Here is a 19,810-nt window from a genome sequence, read left to right on the forward strand (position 1 = left end):
GTTCCAAGTCTTTACAGGACTTGAGATAAAAAAAAAAAAAAAAAAAAAAAAGAAGAATGCAAATAATGCAGAATTCAATCAGTGTGCAAATACTGAACAGTTGTAAATTTTTTCATGTGCCTTTACTTTTACTTCACTTAACCACTGCATATGTACATCATAGCACATTTGCTGACATGTACATGCATTGGCAGCAATAAACATGTTAAACAATTTTATTTTAATCATAATAAAGCAAATGCAACAGTCTCAATTAAACAAAATTTCATTTATACAAAATGTTGTTTTTTTTTATTAATAAGTTAATTTATAATTTTAATGATGAACAGTTCTCATTACAGAAATACTAAACAACTGCCATAAGATACATTTACAGATTTATTACAGGGGTGGGGGAATATAGGCAACAGGTATTCATAATCTACAGTACGGCAACTTTAATCCAGAGCTGCAAACTGAACCAAACCAAACCAAACTGTTAGGCACCTCTGTAGCTAGGTGGGCAGGAGCAGCGGTGTGTAGCACATGCTTCTTGATTAGACTGGGGTTCGAGCCCATGACCACCAAATACGGAGGATGCGGAAAGGTCAGGGAATGACCACCCCGGAGCAATATGGCCTTAGTCGCTAATGCTCCTAAAAAAAATAAACAACCAAACCGCGAACTGCACCCATTTTTCTGAACCATGAAACGAATCGAAACCACAATAGATTTTTTTGAGAACCGCAAACCAAACCAACATTTTTTTTTGGAAAAGTGGTTCGGTTTTTGGTTCAAACATCGACTACGGCCTACGGGTCAACGAAAATTTTCATGGGGAAATCCAGTGAGTAGGAAACATATATTCCTTCCTCTTTCTTTTTCCATTGTTCATGGCTAGGCTTCTAGAATGGTTACTAAGAAGACATGAAAAAGTATTGCATCGGATTAGCAGCCCATTTCAGGGGTAGGGAAAGTTTTTTTCGCTTTGACCAAGAAATGAGTCGCAGAGGGACCCTGTGGGCCACAAGAAGGGACGCTCTCAATGCAGCAGAACACCGATCAAATCAGTGATAAGGAAGTGAAAGGGCGTAGTACTAAGAATCACTCAGTGTTTTTCTTTGAAAAGATTAGCATGTTTAGTTTCTGAGGTTTTGTTCTGAGAGTTCATCATTCCTGTTTCTGTTCTGGTGTAGTGCACTTCGGCTGCGATATCAGGTTACGCGTGGACATCTTGGAGGAAGGATTCCTAAAAGAAGCATCTTTGGTAAGTGTATATGTATTATTTTATTGTAACCTTTACTTATTAATTAAATTATAATAACTCCTGGAAATTCTCATTTGTATCGGATGAATTTTTATTTTACTTCAGATATTTTGAATCGTAATGATGAGAACTCATACAATGAATTCAGAGAATCTTCAGTATATCTAAGCATGCTTGATATTAATACAGTTATAATAACTATGTGCATAAATGGAAAACTTCTATGCAGTATTTTTATTTATTATTATTTTTAATATTTTATTTTATTTAATATTCAATTTTTTCTCATATTCACAATGAGATATAATTAAAATGATGCAGTTTTTAACTATAATTTTATATTGTGGAGTTATACTTCATAACTGTTTTGTCATCATCGCATCACCGGGCACCTACCCATTGAATGAGGGCCAAATAGCCCTGAAAGGGTCACCAGGGGAGCCTGATGCTGCCTGGAGTTTCCAAGAATAGGTAACAGCAGTCTTCTCTACTGGGGAAGCATTGCCTATTCAAGGAGCTTGAGTTTTTTTAAGTGGTGCGAGTTGAAGGAGTTAGTTACTGTCCCTTTCATTCTTCTACACCGTTTCTTTTCCTCTTCCATTCTTCTACACCGTTTCTATTCCTCTTCCATTCTTCTACACTGTTTCTTTTCCTCTTCCATTCTTCTACACTGTTTCTTTTCCTCTTCCATTCCTACTATTACTTTCCCTTTGCTTTTTGTAAGTCTAATAGGGACAAGTGGATAGTCGAGTTATTATCCCACACATACAAATAAGCCTTGAAATGGTGCCGTCTGGGTGGTGGTGCCCACTGAGAATAAGTAACAGTAGTCTTCTCTACTAGAGAAGCGTTACTTATTCAAAGTAGTACAATATCATGGCAACTCATTGTGAAGGTATTCACAATATGAGATATAACTAAAACGATACAGCCTTTAGCTTTTTTGAGAATTGCTGCGTACTAATATGCTGCATTTGCACAAACTTGTGCGTTATTCAATTTTTTAATTGATTATTCGATTTTATTTATTATTATTGATATTGAATTTTTAATATTCAATTTTTTATTTATTATTATTCAATTTTTTTTAATATTCATTTTTTATTTATTATTATTGAGTTTTTTATATTCAATTTTTTATTACTCAATTTTTTATATTAAATTTTTTTTATTTATTATTATTCAATTTTTAGTTTTAGATAAATATAGAAGGTGTGAAGGAATCTATGTATTTATCACTTTTTTGTGGCAGTTAAGCTCAGAAAAGATCAATAATGTAGCCCCGCTGCTAATCAAAGATTATGCACTTATTTACTGTTAAGTGCTGCGTAAAAGAAATAAAGGATATTCTAAGTAATTTAATGATAATGTTTTTGTTCATTTTATATACATACTTTGATAGTTTTTGATTGAAGGAGTTTCCTTCAATCAAAAACTATCAAAAGTCCTTCAAGCAAAAATAGGAAACAATTAGCATACTTCAGCTTTGAGTTGTTACAACAACTTGTTGGCATGTCGCTTAAATATTATTTTTGTAACAGTTTAAAAATAAATATTTATTTCTGTTTTTCCCTCCCCCAGATAACAATGAATGGCAACAGAAAAAAGCATCCTGTCCATGAAAAATTTCATTATAATAGTGACACGGACAAAAGTAAATGTACTGTTTGTAAAATGGACTTCAAGGAAAAACATTTAGAAAACTTACTGAAACATTTAAAAAGACAGCATGTTGCCAATTATAAGGATGTTTTAAAAAAGAAAGTAAAAATAGTCTCCACAGCTACCTCCTACTATTACAAAATTTGTTACATCTAGTGTCAGAAAAGCCGTATCGGTTAAAATATCTGCAGAAATAGTTAAAGATGCATGCATGGAATTAGCGACCGTAAACGGTAGACCATTTTCTCTGCCTGAAAACTCGGGATTCTGAAAATTACTGGATCCAATTATTATGGGACTTGGTAGTAAACTTCAGATAAATCGTCAAAATATTCAAGATGAGATAAGTAGACGAGCTAATCATTCATGTAAAGATATGATAAAGTCAATCAAATTTCTTGCTCAGGAACAATCTGAAAAACTTGATGTGGAAGATAATAATAATACTGAAGACATCGAAGAATCTGACACCATAGACTATAAAGTATGTAAAGAAAATTTCCATAATCTACGTCAGTGGTTTTCAACAGGGGTGCCACATAATTTGGGTTTAAGTTACTTAAACTTATTTTTTTTTTTAATTTATATATTTATTTCATTATAAAAAGGTGTACAGTATCTTTTTAATTTTGTGGTGATCTATAACTGATGTTTTATTTAGTACCACTATATAAAGAATAAAATTATTTTATATATTTCGAATTTCTCTATATTACGAATTTTTTTGCGAAACATTGCACCTTGAAACAAAATTACATGTAAAATTAACCCCATATAACAAAGTGTTAGTCTCTCTTTAACAAATTTTTAAAATAATTAGTAAAAGCATTTTTGAAGATTTTCAAGCATTTGCTGCTAAACAGACGCTCAAATATACTGCCTCTGCCCTTCCGAAATTGCGCATTAGCATCTGGAATTAAATAATCATCCTTTTAGTGAACACTTGTGGCCATTGATGCCCATACAAGGGTCTTTGTTTCATTTTTGTTACAGCTATTAAACCAAATGGGTTTTCTTAAAAGTGGTCATAAACTTTACAATAAATAGAGTAGATTTGTAAATTTATGTTGGCTCAGGGGAGAACAAAATTCGCTGGGTTAATCTTTAGCATGCTGCGGCAGCAATACATAGAATGCTACCATAGTCTGTTTTTAGTAACGCCTACTGAGTGACATTCGCTTCTCGCCTCAATTGTACCACATGACCTTCATGTCAATCATTATATATGTCCGTTCTCATCTAACTGGACTCCCAGTAGATGGTCTTCATGATTTTTTTTTTTTTTTAATTTCGTTCGTCATCAATCACATAGGCTATATGCTCTTGTATTTTTTTTTTTTTTTCCTGAAAAGTAACATACAGCATACGTTAATCATAAATTTTCTTTCGTGTATATATGAATGAAAGCAGAATAAAAGAAACTCACAAAGTCGTATATTTCTTCAAAGGGAGTGATACTATTGAATTGACAAGCGAACGTCATTGAGTAGGCAATACTAACAATTCACTATATGGCCAGCGCAGTGGAGTTTGCGGTGTATGTATCGGCAAGAGCTGCAGTCCAGTAATTTTTACAATTGCGAAAACAATGTCGAAGAGAAAGTGTTTAAGTATTAATGCTAAAGCAAAGATTGTTATGATATTGACCAGGGTTTTAAGAAAAAAGACGTTGCAGAGAAATATTGCATATCTGCAAGTAGTTTATCTACGATTCAATTTTAAATGCAACTGAAGGAGGAGCAGACAAGAAGCAAATTAAGTTGTGTATATAGGAAGATGTTGATAAAGCTGTTCTAAAATGGGTGCAAATGATACGTGAAAAGAATATCCCAATATCGGGCCTAATAATTAAGCAACAAACTCTGAAATTTGCAGAGTTCCTTGGACATACAGAATTTAATGCGAGCACTGGGTGGCTAGATAAATTTAAGAAGCACCACAGAATTGTGGAAAAGGTTATTTGTGGAGAAAGTGTTAATGTAAGCGAAGAAGATTGCAACAATTGGAGGAACAATACCTTAAAGATTTTGGAAGAATATGAGCGTAAGGATCTTTTTAATGCTGACGAAATGGGTTTATTCTTTAAATGTTTACCGAATAGAACACTTGCTTTTAAGGATGATAAATGTTTTCGCGGAAAACAAAGCAAAGAAAGAATCACTGTGCTAGTTGGAGCAAATATGACAGGAAGTAAAAAATTAAGACTTTCAGTCATCGGAATATCAAAAAACGCATGATGTTTTAGAGGCACAAAATCTTTGGAAGTTGACTACATCTTTTAATAAAAAAAGCATGGATGATAAGTGATATTTTTGAAGAATGGATATTAAAACTAGACAAGTGTATAACAAAAGGAAAATCATGGTGGTAACTGTTAGCTGTCTGGCACATCCTGCCAAACTTAAAAGTGCGAAGTTGTTTTTACCACCAAACGTACTGTCAAAACTCCAGCCAACGGACCAAGGCATTATTAAAAATTTTAAATTTCATTATCGAAAGAGAATAATAATGAAGATTGTCAGTGCGTTATCAGAAATAGAAACTTGGAGGTTACAATTAACCTTAGAGATTGCATCTCTGAGCTGGCAAAAGTTTGGACAAACGATGTCACTGAATATACTATTCAAAATTGTTTTTCGAAAGCAGGATTTGCATTGAATACAGAAGTCAAACAACGACTGGACGAACAAGATGAACTGCCCCTTTCACAACTGAAAAACTTTTGGACATTATTAGAATCGTCCGGAAAAATCGAAAATGAAATAACACTGGATAGTTATGTTTATGTAGATCACAGCAGAACATCCAAATGAAGTTGAAATACTGCTGAACAGTGTTAAACGCGACCATGATCACGAAGAAATTAACGATGACGCATCAGAACAACCCATAGAAAAGCCAACTCGTGAAGAAATGATTAATGCTTGATTAACGGTTCGTATGGTCTACAGTTTTGTGAAAATGTTCCTGATAATGTTTTTAATGCTCTGAACAAATGTGAGGTTTTCTTTGAGAATCAAGACAATTTTTAATTGTACTGTGCAAACGAAAATTAGATTTTTTTTTTAATTTGCAATACTTACCAGCAAAAATTGTGTAAACGTAATTTAAATAAGTATGTTTTTGAAATAAAATACATTAAAAATAAATGTAGATTCGTTTTCATTTTCTAATTAGATAACAATTTCTAATAAAAAAGGTATTCTCTGTATAACGAAATTTCTCTATAACAAATTTTTTTGCTGGATTTATCAAATTCGTTATAGGGAAGTTCGACCGTATTTATATAATTTGTATTATAAATTGTAATTTTGTTTACAGTTATACTATTGTAATAACTATCATATAACATTTTTTTTAATATTAGGTGTATATTAAAGAGTAATCGGATCTAACAGGCAGAAAATTGAGTAGGGGTGCCACAAAATAAAATAAATTACTTAAGGTTGCCATTATTAAAAAAATGATCGAAAAACCACTGATCTACGTGTTCAGGGTATTATGGTATCTGTTCGTTGTGCTGCACATTCTGTGCAGTTGGTTGTTAAAGATGTTCTGAAATGTGATGAATTGAAACGTCCCTTGGCTAAAGCACGAGCAGTGGTGAAAAAGCTGTGAACCCCTTCTATCCTTATACATATTAAAAAAGAAAACTGTAGGAAACCAATACTACACTGCAAAACCAGATGGAATTCCACTGTTAATAGGTTACGTCTTGGAGCTAAAACAATTTTGCATCGATTTATCTGTCCATAAAGGAATTGCATTTGTCAGCCAGTATGTGGCAAAAGATTGAAAATATTATAGAAGTTTTGGAACCTGTTAGGGTAGCATGTGAAGTGCTGCAGTCAGAGCAGCTCGTGATGCCTGATTTTTACTACACATGGACGAAATGTAAAATGGAAGTTAGAAAAACTGAAAATGAATTGTCATCGTTTTTTGGTAACCTCTCTCATACTACGAGAAGTAAATCTGATAGAAAGCAAGACTTTTTTTAGTTTGTATGTATATCCAAAAACAGAAAGCTAAGGAACATTTATGTGACATTTATAATAGCTTGTGCCAGCTACAGTCTACAGAAAAAAATCCTGAAACAAAAAGTTCAGATGAAATTGCGCATATTACTGTAACGGGTGAAACCATGGATGACAATCGAAAAGCTGTTATTTGAAAAAGAAATGAAAAAGAGACAGATAGTGGAAACAAAGAAATTCGACTTAATGGCTCATCTGAACAATTTTGACGATACTGAAAGAGGTACCACCAAAAACAAATGTCTTAGGATATTGGAAAGCAAAAGAGTTTAGTTCCCCCAGAGCTTTATCGGCTAGCCAAAGTAATCTTCGCAGTTCCTGCCACGCAAGCAAGTGAAGAAAGATGCTTTTCAACATTTAAGATCATTTTGACTGGATAAGAGTTGTTTAGGCTCAAGGTTAATGGAGGAGATTTTATTTTTAAAATTAAATAATTAATTTCAAATTACCTATGTAATCTATGTTGTTTTTAAGATTTCATGATCAATTTTCAAAGTAAAATTATTTTGATACATTAATTATGTCTATTATCTGAGTAACTAACAACATTTCACTTGTAATTCACGTTTGTTTCTTCTGTTCTTAAAGTTTTATTGTTATTATTTTCTGTGATTTTTTTATATTATCTGGATATATCTGCCTTACTTAGTATGATTAAATTATATTAAAAATTTTGTTTGAATAATTATTTTCTTTCCAAATTAAACATTCTCTTGTATATGTTTATGAGTACTGAATACAAGAAGAGATTAATATTCAGAGTTAATGTTTTGGTAATTTGTGCTCCTTTTTCAATCAGATTTAAAATAATTAACATGCGATTTTATTACTTGTCAAATATATTATTAATATAATTTACTTTTATTTAAAATAAAATTTTATAGTAATATTTTATTATAATGTGATATTATTACTATTATTAATGAACTAAGAAACTATACGAATTATTTCAGAAAATATACTTGACCAAACCGAACCAAAGAACTGGTCAAAATTGCCTTTTGAACCAGACCATAAACCGAACCACTTGAGAAATTTTTGAACCGTACTGGTCCAAAAATTTTAGGTGGTTTGCAGCTCTGCTTTAAACAAAACTAATCTTCTAGATCAGTGGTTCTCGAACTTTTTAATGTGAAGACATCCTAAATCCATTATGGGAAATTCCCAGCAACCCCAGCACTGGGTGCATGGACACTAGCAAAATATTTTGTAAGGTGGTGGGTGCATGTGGAAGGGCAATGAGGGAATTTTTTTTTGAAAAATGCATGGAAAAAATGTTTGGCTTTTGGTACAGGATTTTTAAACAATTTTTTTTTATTTAAAAATTGGCCTCATTTTACACATTTACTTAATTTCCCACATTTTATGCACTATTTCTATATCTCTAAGAATAATAAATTGTATGAAAAAAATTGTATGATGAAATTAAAGAAATAATATTCGAATGTTTTTTCATACTTATTTTAATGTTTTTAGAACAATAAATACATTTTCTAATTTATATCCAGAAACTTTTCTTCCAAACAGCTGCTCACTCTGTATAAAGCGCAAATCTGCCCTGGCACTGGTCCTTGAGGTTATCACAGACATTCTCTCAGATATGCCAGACAAGCTGTACTTGCTACCTGGGAGTCTAAAACGCTGATGGAACTGATATTCGGGTAACACTCAAGTCAAGTGGACCCAATTTCGGCGAAGTCCGGACGGTCTGTGACAGCCAAATTCTCTGCTTGCACCTTCACGATGGTGGGACTGTTAGTAATCCTGTGTATAACCTCCATGCACAAGTACATGGAGGGTGACCACCCAGGTGTGAACCAACGTAAGCAGGGGTCGAGGTGTGGTGACCACACCACATGGAGGAACGTCTCCCCTCTATGTTACCAAGCAGCACTAGGTGGTAGATGACTCTCATCAACCGGTGAAATACCACCACTTTGCTTATTGGAGGGTTGAAGTAGTCTCTAGAGCTAAGTTCCGGTCAACCCTTCCCTATCTCTTCCATCATGCAGTATGATTGATGACTTTTGAGGTTATGATAAACGTCATGGCGAGATCCACTATTCCTTACATTTCGAGGGTACAGCTCTAAAACGGTGTTTGCAGGCCGGCCGCTAGTTAGTACACCAGATCGAACCTATTGGTAACTCTCTAGGAGGTTTCTGGATCAGCTAGTGTATACTCTTGCTACCTCTACTCTGCCAGATAGTGACTGGAGGGAGTCCAAGTAGTGCGTATGCGGGGAGCATTGTCGAGGCCACGTTACGTTAAGGATCTGGGTATATTCTTACCACGTGTACGCCATATCCAAAAATTTCATTACTTCATACAGCATGTTCCACCCAGTTTTTCTTACTATTGAATACACCATGAATTGTCAAACTAATAGAGCAAGCTTATCTGCGAAAAGATCTAAACCTCCCAAGCACTTCCTAATTCATTTCACAAATATACGTGGTCTCAATTCTAATCTCAACGATGTCCATTTCCACTTGGAGTCTGCCAAACCCCATGTACTTTTTCTGACTGAATCTCAGATGCCCAAATTATTCGTTGTGTGATTCCTTTCGCCTCAAAGGTAGTACATGTGCATATGTCCGTTCTGATATTACCTGTCAGAGACTTGGCAATTTGGAATCTCCTCTCTTTGATCTTCTCTGGCTTAAAATCTCTCTACCTCATTGTGTCAAATTCATCTGTTGTCTCTACCGTTCTCCCAACTCCACTAATCACTTGCAGCTCTTTGACTTCCTATCTTTGCAACTTGACTTTCTCCAGTGAAACTTTGCTAACAGTGAGGTAATTTTCCTTGGTGATTTTAATGTTCACAACTCCAGCTGGCTTCCGTTTTCTAGTCACACCGACCAGCAGGTCGAGATGCTGAGGCTTTTACAAGTACTAATGACCAAGCACAGATTGTTCATTTACCTACAAGAATACCGGACAATCCTAACCATACAGCCAATATGCTTGACCTTCTTCTTCTCAGAAACAACCCTTCTAAGTACACGGTCGAAGTGAGAGGTCCTTTAGGCACTTCAGATCACAACTTGGTGATTGTCTCTTCTCCAATGGAACCTTTATCTCATGGCTATTCCCAACCTCGTGTTGTTTGGCATTACAAGAATGCAAAATGAGATGACCTGCGAGGCTTCTTTTCTTCTTTTCCATGGTCGGATTACTGTTTCAAAACTTCTGATCTCAACATTTGCTGAGATCGTGTCGGTGAAATTATTCTTGCAGGAATGGAATCCTTTATCCCACACTCCCCTTTAAAATCTCATCCTTTATCTAAACCTTGTTTTTCCAATAAATGTGATAAGGCTGTTCAAGAGAAGAATGTTGCATATCGTAATTGGCTTCTTTCTAATTCTTCAGTTTCATTTTCTGCCTACACCAAAGCTCGCAACAATTGTAAAGTAGTTATTAATCAGTCCAAACTAGAGTTTGAACAGGCTAAGAGCAGAAAACTTGCTTCTTGCCCTAATGGTAGCCAAGCATTCTGGTCTCTTGCCAAAGCTATTGGCCGCAACTTTTGCCCATCTCTGCTCCCACCTCTGTCCAAACCAGATGGTTTTGTTGTCACTTCAGCCAATGATAAAGCTGACCTGCTAGCATCCCATTTTTCTTCCAACTCATGTATTAATGATCTTGGTAAAACACCTCCCACCATTCCCAACATGCTCCATTGAATGCCTCCTGTGGTCTTCCGTCAAAAGGATATCAGAAGGATTTTGATGAATCTTGATGATAAGAAAGCTCCAGGTCCTGATGGTATTTCTCCACTTGTTCTCAAACCTGTGCTCCTGAACTTACTCCTATTCTTTGCTGCCTTTTTTCACTTTCTTATTCCAAAGGTGTTTTTCCTTCTGCTTGGAAATTTGCTCATATCCAGCCAGTTCTAAAAAGAGTGACAAATCCCTCCCATCCAATTATTGTCCCATTGCAATTACTTCTACTCTTTCTAAAGTAATGAAGAAATCAATTAACTGCCAACTCTTAAACTACCTAGAAACCTTCCGTCTGATCAACGATTGCCAGTATGGATTCCATCAGTGTCGATCCACTGGTGATGTTCTGGCTTATGTTACCCATTTATGAACTAACTCAATGGAAAGGTTCGGTGAAACACAAGTAGTTGCTCTTAACATCTCAAAGGCTTTTGATCATGTTTGGCATAAAGGTCTTCTAAACAAGCTTTCCATCTTATGGTTTGCCAACTGTTTTTAGTAATTGGTTATCCAGTTTTCTCTCTGATCGCTCACTGAGGGTGATGGTAGATGGCTCTGTCTTCTAACTTCTCCACTAATGCCAGTGTCCCCCACTCTTTTCCTCCTGTATATTAATGACCTTCTTCCATTGACTGGAAATCCTATCAATGGTTTTGCCGATTATAGCACATTGCATTCCACTTTCCATTTTGAGAAACCTTGTCCTGCTCAATCAGCTTCAACTTCTCGAAAATCTGCTACCAATTCCTTAAATGCCGATCCTCAGGTAATTCTTCAGTGGGGCAAAGACAACTTAGTTGATTTCAACCCGTCTAAAACTCAGTCTTGTCTTATATCTCGCAAAAAGGATTCTTCTGCTCCTATGGTTATCTTTAGTGACACTCCGATTTCTAGGCAAAATGATATATCTCTTTTGGGGATTACCCTGGCTTCTAATCTCTCTTGGCACAAGCACATTACAAATATTGCTTCCTCTGCATCTAAAAAATTTGGTTTTCTCTTTCGCTCTCAGCGTTACTTTTCTTCCAAACAGCTGCTCACTCTGTATAAATCGCAAATCCGCCCTGCCATGGAATATTGTTCCCACATCTGGGGTGGTGCCCCCAAAACCTCTCTCAGGCTTCTTGATTCCATTCAGAAGAGGACAATTAGGTTAATTAATGATTCATCTCTAACAGAGTCTGTCCACTTGCTTTCTCATAGATGTACTGTTTTTGCTGCATGCCTCTTCTACAGATACTTCCATGGGCACTGTTCTTCTGAATTGGCTTCTATAATTCCCGCTCTCTCTTTCAAAACAGTCCGAACACGTGCCACCACCAACCAACATCCATTTACTGTCCAACTTCAAACCCACAGAACCAACTTTTTATCTTCCTCATTTATTCATTCAACTGCCGTTTTCTGGAACAACCTTCCTTCATACTTATTTCCTGAAAATTACAATCTACAGAAGTTCAAGTCCAATGTCAACAAATATCTTCTTTCGTCTTCTCTACTTCCAGCCCAAGCACGGTACTAAGTACTATAGGTTCTAATACCTCACGTGTGTGGGGTTTACATAAAAAAAAATAAAATACTTCAAAATTAAAAGAAAAAACAATATAAAATTATATTGAAATTTTATCAATTTTAGAGTTAACAGCTAAGATCTGCTAAGCGCATATGAGTGTTCGCAACTGCACTGTGCTGTTTCAAATACAGTGTATGCAACGGTTGGCTCGGCTGTTCCATATATGTAGATGTATGTACATAAACACTGCAATGCAGTCAGCAATTATTTCATGAAGACTTCTAATTTACACAGTTGCATGAAAATCAACAACCTTTTGTAGCAACGGCCACAATGTAAGCTGAAGCTAAATTTGACGTCGCGGCACCCAGTTTGAGAACCACTGCTCTAGATTAACCTTTGATGTGTTCCCAAACTTAACACGTTTACTGCCAGAATGCAAAATTCCATCGAAATAAATTGCAATTTTTGTGCCTAAACACAAATATGCATCCATTCAATTGCAGTCAATAAAAGAGCACTGTAAAAGGAAAGGTACATGATATGAATAATTCAGCAATATCAGCACACTGACTGGACCATAGGCTATTGCATTACAGCTAGGATTTTTATTAGCATCAATCGCAATGTCTACAGAGCACTATAAAAGCTGCATACTTTGTTCATAGTTTCCTATGTTTTTGCTGGGGTTGAAGTTATTTTTTTCCACTTTATCATTTTCCAAAAGAAGAAATGGTTAAATTTTTTGATGATTATGCTTACTGAATTTTAATTTTTCAGTTTGTTAAAAACAAAACCTCATCCTTAGTGTGTCTATCGATAAAATTTTGTGTAAAAAGTTTTTTGTATAAAATTTTACACTAAAGGGTTTTCATAATGGATCTACAGCCTGGGATATCAGGACTGAAAAGGAGCAAGGATGGACAGTATGCTGAAGCCAATGACATTGAGTTAGCTCATTATAATATGTCATCTGATATTGAAATAGAATTCTGTTCAAGTGATGCAGATTCCTAATCTTATTGAAATACATCTGTTGATGTTAGAACGCTACAAACCACAGATGCCAGTCTTACTTTGAATGATGTTTCTTCACAGATGAAATCCATTTACTAAAATGTACTGCCTACTTGTTCCAGGACCCCAGATAAATGCCCCAGGAGAAAGCAACCCACAGAAGCACCCCAAGGCACACATAAAGGACCCCACAAACAAATATACAAAGCTGTACAAAAAAGAATGATCATAAATTTTCATGAACAACAGTACTGCTTGTTTCTAGATGAGCTGCAGAACTTAAGGCCAAACCAAGCTGCATCACATAGCAACTGAGCAGTTGCCTTGTGCGCAAGGTGTGACCGTGGTGGTCAGTCAGTTTCTCCTACGTAACAATGAATGTGACATGCGACAAACAGTATGCTGCTCTCAAATTTTGTTTCCATCTCAAGTAATCATCAGCTGAAGCATATAAAATGTTAAAAGAGGCTCATAGTGAATCTATGCTTCCACATAGTACAACTTACAAGTGGCTTGGAACGTTTAAAGATGGACAAGTTTCAATAACAAAAATTGGTGGCCCTGGGGCTCCAACCACTTCTGTCACTGCAGAAACCATAAACACTGCTTCTTTAATCATGAGAGAAGATCACTGTATAACAGTAAGGCAACTGGCAGTGACATTGAGAATATAAGTAAAAAGCACACACAGTATTCTCCACAACCATTTGCATATGACACGTGTTTGTGCACACTGTTCCAAGACTACTCACACTCGAGCCACAGCAAGTTCGCATGGAGGTTTGTCAGGAGCTACAGTGGATGGTTACTTAAGATTGTAAGGTTCTGCACAAAGTGATAATGGCAGATGACATTTGGTTTCATCATTTCGACCTAAAGAAAAAGTAATAAAGCTCTGTTTGGAAGTCTACATCATTGCCAACACTGAAAAAAAAAAAGCAAAAGTTGTGCCTTCTTCAGGAAAAATTATGGTCATTTTCTTTTTTGACATTCAAGGAATGTCATGGCCTACTAGCATGCTGTGCCATGTCATATGACTGTTATGGGACCTTACTACAGAACTGTACTACAGTAAAATCTCATTAATACAAAGTTCAAGGGACCTAAATTTTCACATTTTATAATAATGAGGTCCCCGAAGTATCCAAAATTTTACTTTTTTTTTTTTTTTTGGTACATACTATAAATCTAAGAACAATAAATAAATGAAAAAATAAATTAATCTAAATTAATAAAATAAAAGCAAAAGCCTTGTCTAACAATACAGTAATAGGAAAAACTCATTTTCTAAAGATTATTTTTTTTGTAAGATAAACTAAAAGAAAAGCAATTAACAGCAATGAAAATATTGTACAGTTTAGATTTTAATCTAAAAATATTTCTTGACTAAATGTCTAAGAGTATAAAAGAGTTTGTTTATGCATGGCTAATGCACTTCCATTCATACTACCCAAGTAGTATGAATGCATCAGTTATTCATATTTCACATTGTGATCACCTTCACAATGAATTGCCGACGTATTGCACTGCTTTGAATAAGTAATGCTTCACCAGTGGAGAAGACTAATGTTACTTATTTTTGGCAGATACCATCAGCCAGATGGCACCGTTTCGAAGCTCGTTGGCTTACTCATCATTGGGTGGGCAGGTACCCCTGTTGTTATTACAATAGTGACAACCCAGTTATGGAGTAAAAGTCCACAATATGAGAGATGCTTGATGGTGTATATAGTTTAATCTAAAAATATTTCTTGACTAAATGTCGAGTATGAAAGAGGTTGTTTATGCATGGGTTTATGCATTACCATCATCTCTGCTACCCAGAGAGTATGAATGCATCGTTTATTCATATCTCATATTGTGATCTAAAAAAAAAGTTGTTTTTATAAATATATTTTGATATATATATACAATATTTTAGTATCACAGTAAAAAGAATTACAATCTTAATATAACAGAAACATAAAACCATTAACTTTTTAATTAATTTAAAGAAAATCCAATGTTGTTTGCACAGTTTTTGCCCTATATGCATTTTTAACTACAGCACAGACATTATCAAATGTTGTTACTTTATCAATGTTACTGCAGGCTAACATATTCTCTATTATGCTCAATGCATTTTGGGCACTTTTTTTAGATGGCTGTGTGCTATTTCCAACCTTACAATTTTTTCTTAAACTTACTGGCAATTCTTTTCCTTTATCTTAGTTAAAATATCAATTTTCATAAAACTCTCAATATAATCAACTATAAAAATTTTTTTTTTAAAATTCATTAACTTACTACAGATTTTTTTTTTTTTTTTGTTTTGTGTGTGGTTTTCATTGTGTATCTCATTGTGATTTGCTCCACACTTTGGCCTCAGAATTACTGCCAGGTACCAGTCTAAATTTCCCAATTTTTGGCTTAATTTATGACTATTTATTTTAAAAAATTTCTTCATATATATATATATATATATATATATATATATTTCCACACTTCATCATACTCTATCTACTCATCCCACATTATATCCATTTATATCTCATTTTATCAACTTATTTTTCCCTTTTTTACTCTAAGCTTGAACATTATGTATATAGCATACCTTTAATAGTTTATGACTCCATTTAATATGATATCTCTTTGCGATATATGAATTTTTTTTTTTTTTAGTTTCTATTTATTTCTAGTTTTGACAAAATTTTTATCATTAGGTGCTAAAATAAAATAGACTGACCGTTATGCCCCATATTTTTCGTTGCCTCTGTCATGGTCCTCTGTCGATATGGGGCATAATAGTCAGTCTATTTTTATTTTATTTTGTTTTAGTAGTTTGATTAGTCTCTTTTGGTGATATTTCACGTTTCTCGGAACTTACCTTACTAGGGTGGTACCGCTAAATTGACATACAATTGGTTCTATATTTTAAACTTTAAAATGGATTTATTTGAATTGGAATTAAATTATATTCTAGATTATTTGGAGGCTTTCAACTACAGTTTCTGTCTTGTTACCCCTTCTCTACCCTCCCAATTATGATTAATCGTTAGATTTATGTTAAATTTTTGCTCTACAGTTTTGCCATACTACAAGCATTTGTATTAATTTTTCAATACGTAATTTCGGTAATATATATATATATATACACACATACACAAAACAGAAAATGAGTGAAGGAACAAATAAATAAATAAACACAGAAGCGAAAATGGAAGATACGTGGTAGGAATAGGTGTCAAAAAAATTTTAGAAACATTAAAATATAGGACAAATATAGGCAATAAATTTAGACCAGTGCCAACTTGAAATAACGCAGAGGCAAAAAAAAAAAAAAAAAAAAAAAAGTGAAATACCAATAAAATGACACATTAAACCAAACAGAAGGACCTGGATACAACAGCCATGAACAGTACTGCATCTCGAACGTAATGCAAATTACCGTCACAGACATTAACTAAAATGTCAGTCCACCGAAGCAATAAAATCACATCATGGAGGCTCTAATGCAGTAATAGTGCACAGTAAGAACAGAGAAGCTTAAACAAAGCAGTTCATCTGTTGCAGTAATTTGCATTACGTTCACCGTTCAAAATGCAGTACTGTTCATGGCTATTGTATCCAGGAAGTCCTCTGACAAGATTGGATAAAACGGTCATTCTGTTCTTGTTCCTTGCTTTGCTTGTCTTATTTCTTTTTTTTTTTTTTTTTTTTTTTGTAGTTGGTTTAATGTATCATTTTAGTGGTGTTTCACATATTTTGACCTCGTCATTATATCTGGCACTAGTCTAAATTTATTATTTATTGGCTATATTTGTCCTATATTTAATATTTTTCTAAAATTTTTTCCGACACATTTTTTTTCAAATGTATCTTCCATTTCCACTTCTGTCTTCGGTATTTATTTGTTTCTTCGTTCATTTTCAACTTTTTTTAATATATATATTGCTTCTCTATATATAAGTTAATTCAGAGGATGAGAACAGAATATGAACTAAAAACGGAGATTGGAACTGCAGAAAACGTGGAAAATTATGAGAAAATAATAAGAAGGTACTTATTGCTGAATAACTGATGATTTCAACTTCTTCTTCAGAGATCAACCATCAATCACAGGAAAGCCAGCAAGAAGTAAGGCCTCTGTTTTTGACATGAAATATACGTTAACATGCAGAGGTAGCAGCAAGGGAATTTTTAATTTAGTGGTAAAGGAAGTTAGACTTAAATTCCAGATAAGCATGGGATCAGTGAATGTATATATTTCATGACTGACCCAACAGAGGCGGAAAGCAAAAAGGAAGGTCAAAATGAAGGCTAAAATCAAGTATAACTCACTGACTCCAACGAGGTATACGGCCAAAGGAAGAGTCCGACAAAACAAGAAGCCAAAAGAATGTGGGAAGCCACATGGATGTATATATAAAGGCTGTATACCATAACAACCCCGCATGTTGAAAGTAAGGGAACAGTAAATTACAAAACTGTGTGTTGAAAAGTCAGAATAGAAAATTCTACATGAAGTAGAATTGCCCTGGATAGAAAAGAAAAATAAGTCTTACAAAGTAGTGTTAATTAGTTGCTAAACTTTGAATAGGCAAAAAAAAGTATATTAGAGTAGAAAAATAGCATCTCAATACTGTGTTTGGTAACTAATGGCTCACAAGAAATAAAAATGTAGAGCAGTAGGAAAGTAAAAAGATTATGGAATAAGATAGAAATGGATGGGCTCGGGCAGTCTAGGGCTGCAAATCCCATTCCTATAGTTAGGACAATGGACATAGTTCTGGGAGCGTACTTCATGTATTTAAGTCAGTTATGTAGTAATATGATAAGATTAAATTAAAATTAAACTGAGAGGTATATAAAAAGTTTATACACCTAGGTAGCCAATCATCAAGCATAAGAATCTTATATTAAAAAATAAATAAATTTGCAGCCATTGTCAATCCACTGCAGCATGGAGGCCTCCTCAACAAGTCATGTTGAGGTGATGGACCATAATTTGCCACACTGGTCCAGTGTAGGTTGGCATCTCAACCATATTTAGCAGTCAGGGGCTTGAACTCCAGTCTACTCAAAGAGCATGTGCAGCGAGAGAGAGAGAGAATGCCTTTATTGCAAAGAGTATGTCTTTATCTGAATGTCTATGTTCAGTTCTAAAGAGAAACTAATTAGTATTGCAAAGGCCCTTTATGGCCAGAGGGCTATGGGTTTATAGGTCCACAGATTATAATGAAAATTAATTACAGAGAGACGTTATTAATTGTAAAAAAAATTACAGATACAAGGTAAAAATACTTGTACATTTAGCAGTAGTAATGGCAAATGAGGCAAGAAAGCAAGCTTATATAGCAGTGGTTCCCAAACTTTCTCAGTTCACGGCACTCTTAGTGTCCCAATAACTTTTTCATGGTACCCTAGGCCAAAAGAAATATCTAACACAGTGGTTTCGACATTTTAATAATCCGATTCTCTCTTTGTGTGTATATATACAGTCGATTCCGGTTAATTGGGACACATCAGGACTAGCATTTTCGCCCGATTAAGCGGCTGCCCCAATTATCCGAAGTTTCACGTAAATAGTTAAAAATACAATGTACCCCCCCCCCTTTTACAATTGGTTCACTGTACAATCAAATCACGTTACGGTGGAGTCACCATAGTAAAGTACCGTTCACTATACGATGTGTAGTAAGCGGCGGTCATTATGTTCACATTTGTGAATTTAATTTTAATTCTATTAAACAGCAATTCTAATTAGCGAAAATAGTAAGAATATTATCCACAGGCTATAAAAGTAAAGATATATTAAGCACAAATTTGCCCTTTATTACCTTACCAATTAAAAAATTAAATGATACCCTAAAATCAGAAGAATATACGTGATAATTAATACGTACTGTAATATGTACATAACTAACTAGTTGACATTTCTGTTCACTGACATTTGTGGGTGGGGGTTAAAATTTAAAACAGTAACAAGATAAGCAATTAATAACAAAGGACACGGCACACACAAATTGCAAGTGACACGATACGTGCAAGTCAGAACGGAGTAACGAATTACAAAGCTATAAAAAGGAATGAAGAGAAGATGTGAAAATTAATTTTTTTATATGACTGAAGATTACATGGAAGTGTAAACATATTTTACCATAATAACCCACAGAATTCCAGCTGTCGGTATTATTGCAAATTCAGTAAGATTGAGTTTACTATCCGTTTATGATAGATTGCACTAACAGAAAAGCCCAATAAACAGGTGACCGCTAATTGTTTTTGTTTTATGGTTGTGACCTCCAGAAATCGGACCGACCACGTGGTTCGGTCGGAGACAATCATAGGATGATCTCCAGTGCTGTGGTCTCCTGCCCCGATTAAACGGCATGTTGTCCCAATTAAGCAGAGTAAGCCCTGGCTATTTTCTTGATTGGATTCTGTTTTTTAATATTTGCCCCAAATAAACAGCTGCCCCGATTAACCGGTGGCCTAAATAACCGGAATCCACTGTAATATTAAAAAATGTGTATATGATAGTTATTACAATAATATAATTATAAACAAAATTACAATTCATAATACAAATTATATATACTTATATAATAATTTTATTCTTTATGTA

General features: G+C 34.5%; 1 protein-coding gene across 5 annotated transcripts in view; it reads right to left on the bottom strand.

The window, feature by feature from the left end:
- LOC150085655 (catenin alpha-like) overlaps nt 1–19,810 on the bottom strand; it is a 499,984-nt gene that overhangs the window by 452,792 nt on the left and 27,382 nt on the right. The window lies entirely within an intron of this gene.

The sequence above is a fragment of the Mastigoproctus giganteus genome, chromosome 5 (assembly GCF_048544385.1).
Source record: "Mastigoproctus giganteus isolate SK-2022 chromosome 5, ASM4854438v1, whole genome shotgun sequence".
Classification (NCBI taxonomy): Eukaryota; Metazoa; Arthropoda; class Arachnida; order Uropygi; family Thelyphonidae; genus Mastigoproctus; species Mastigoproctus giganteus.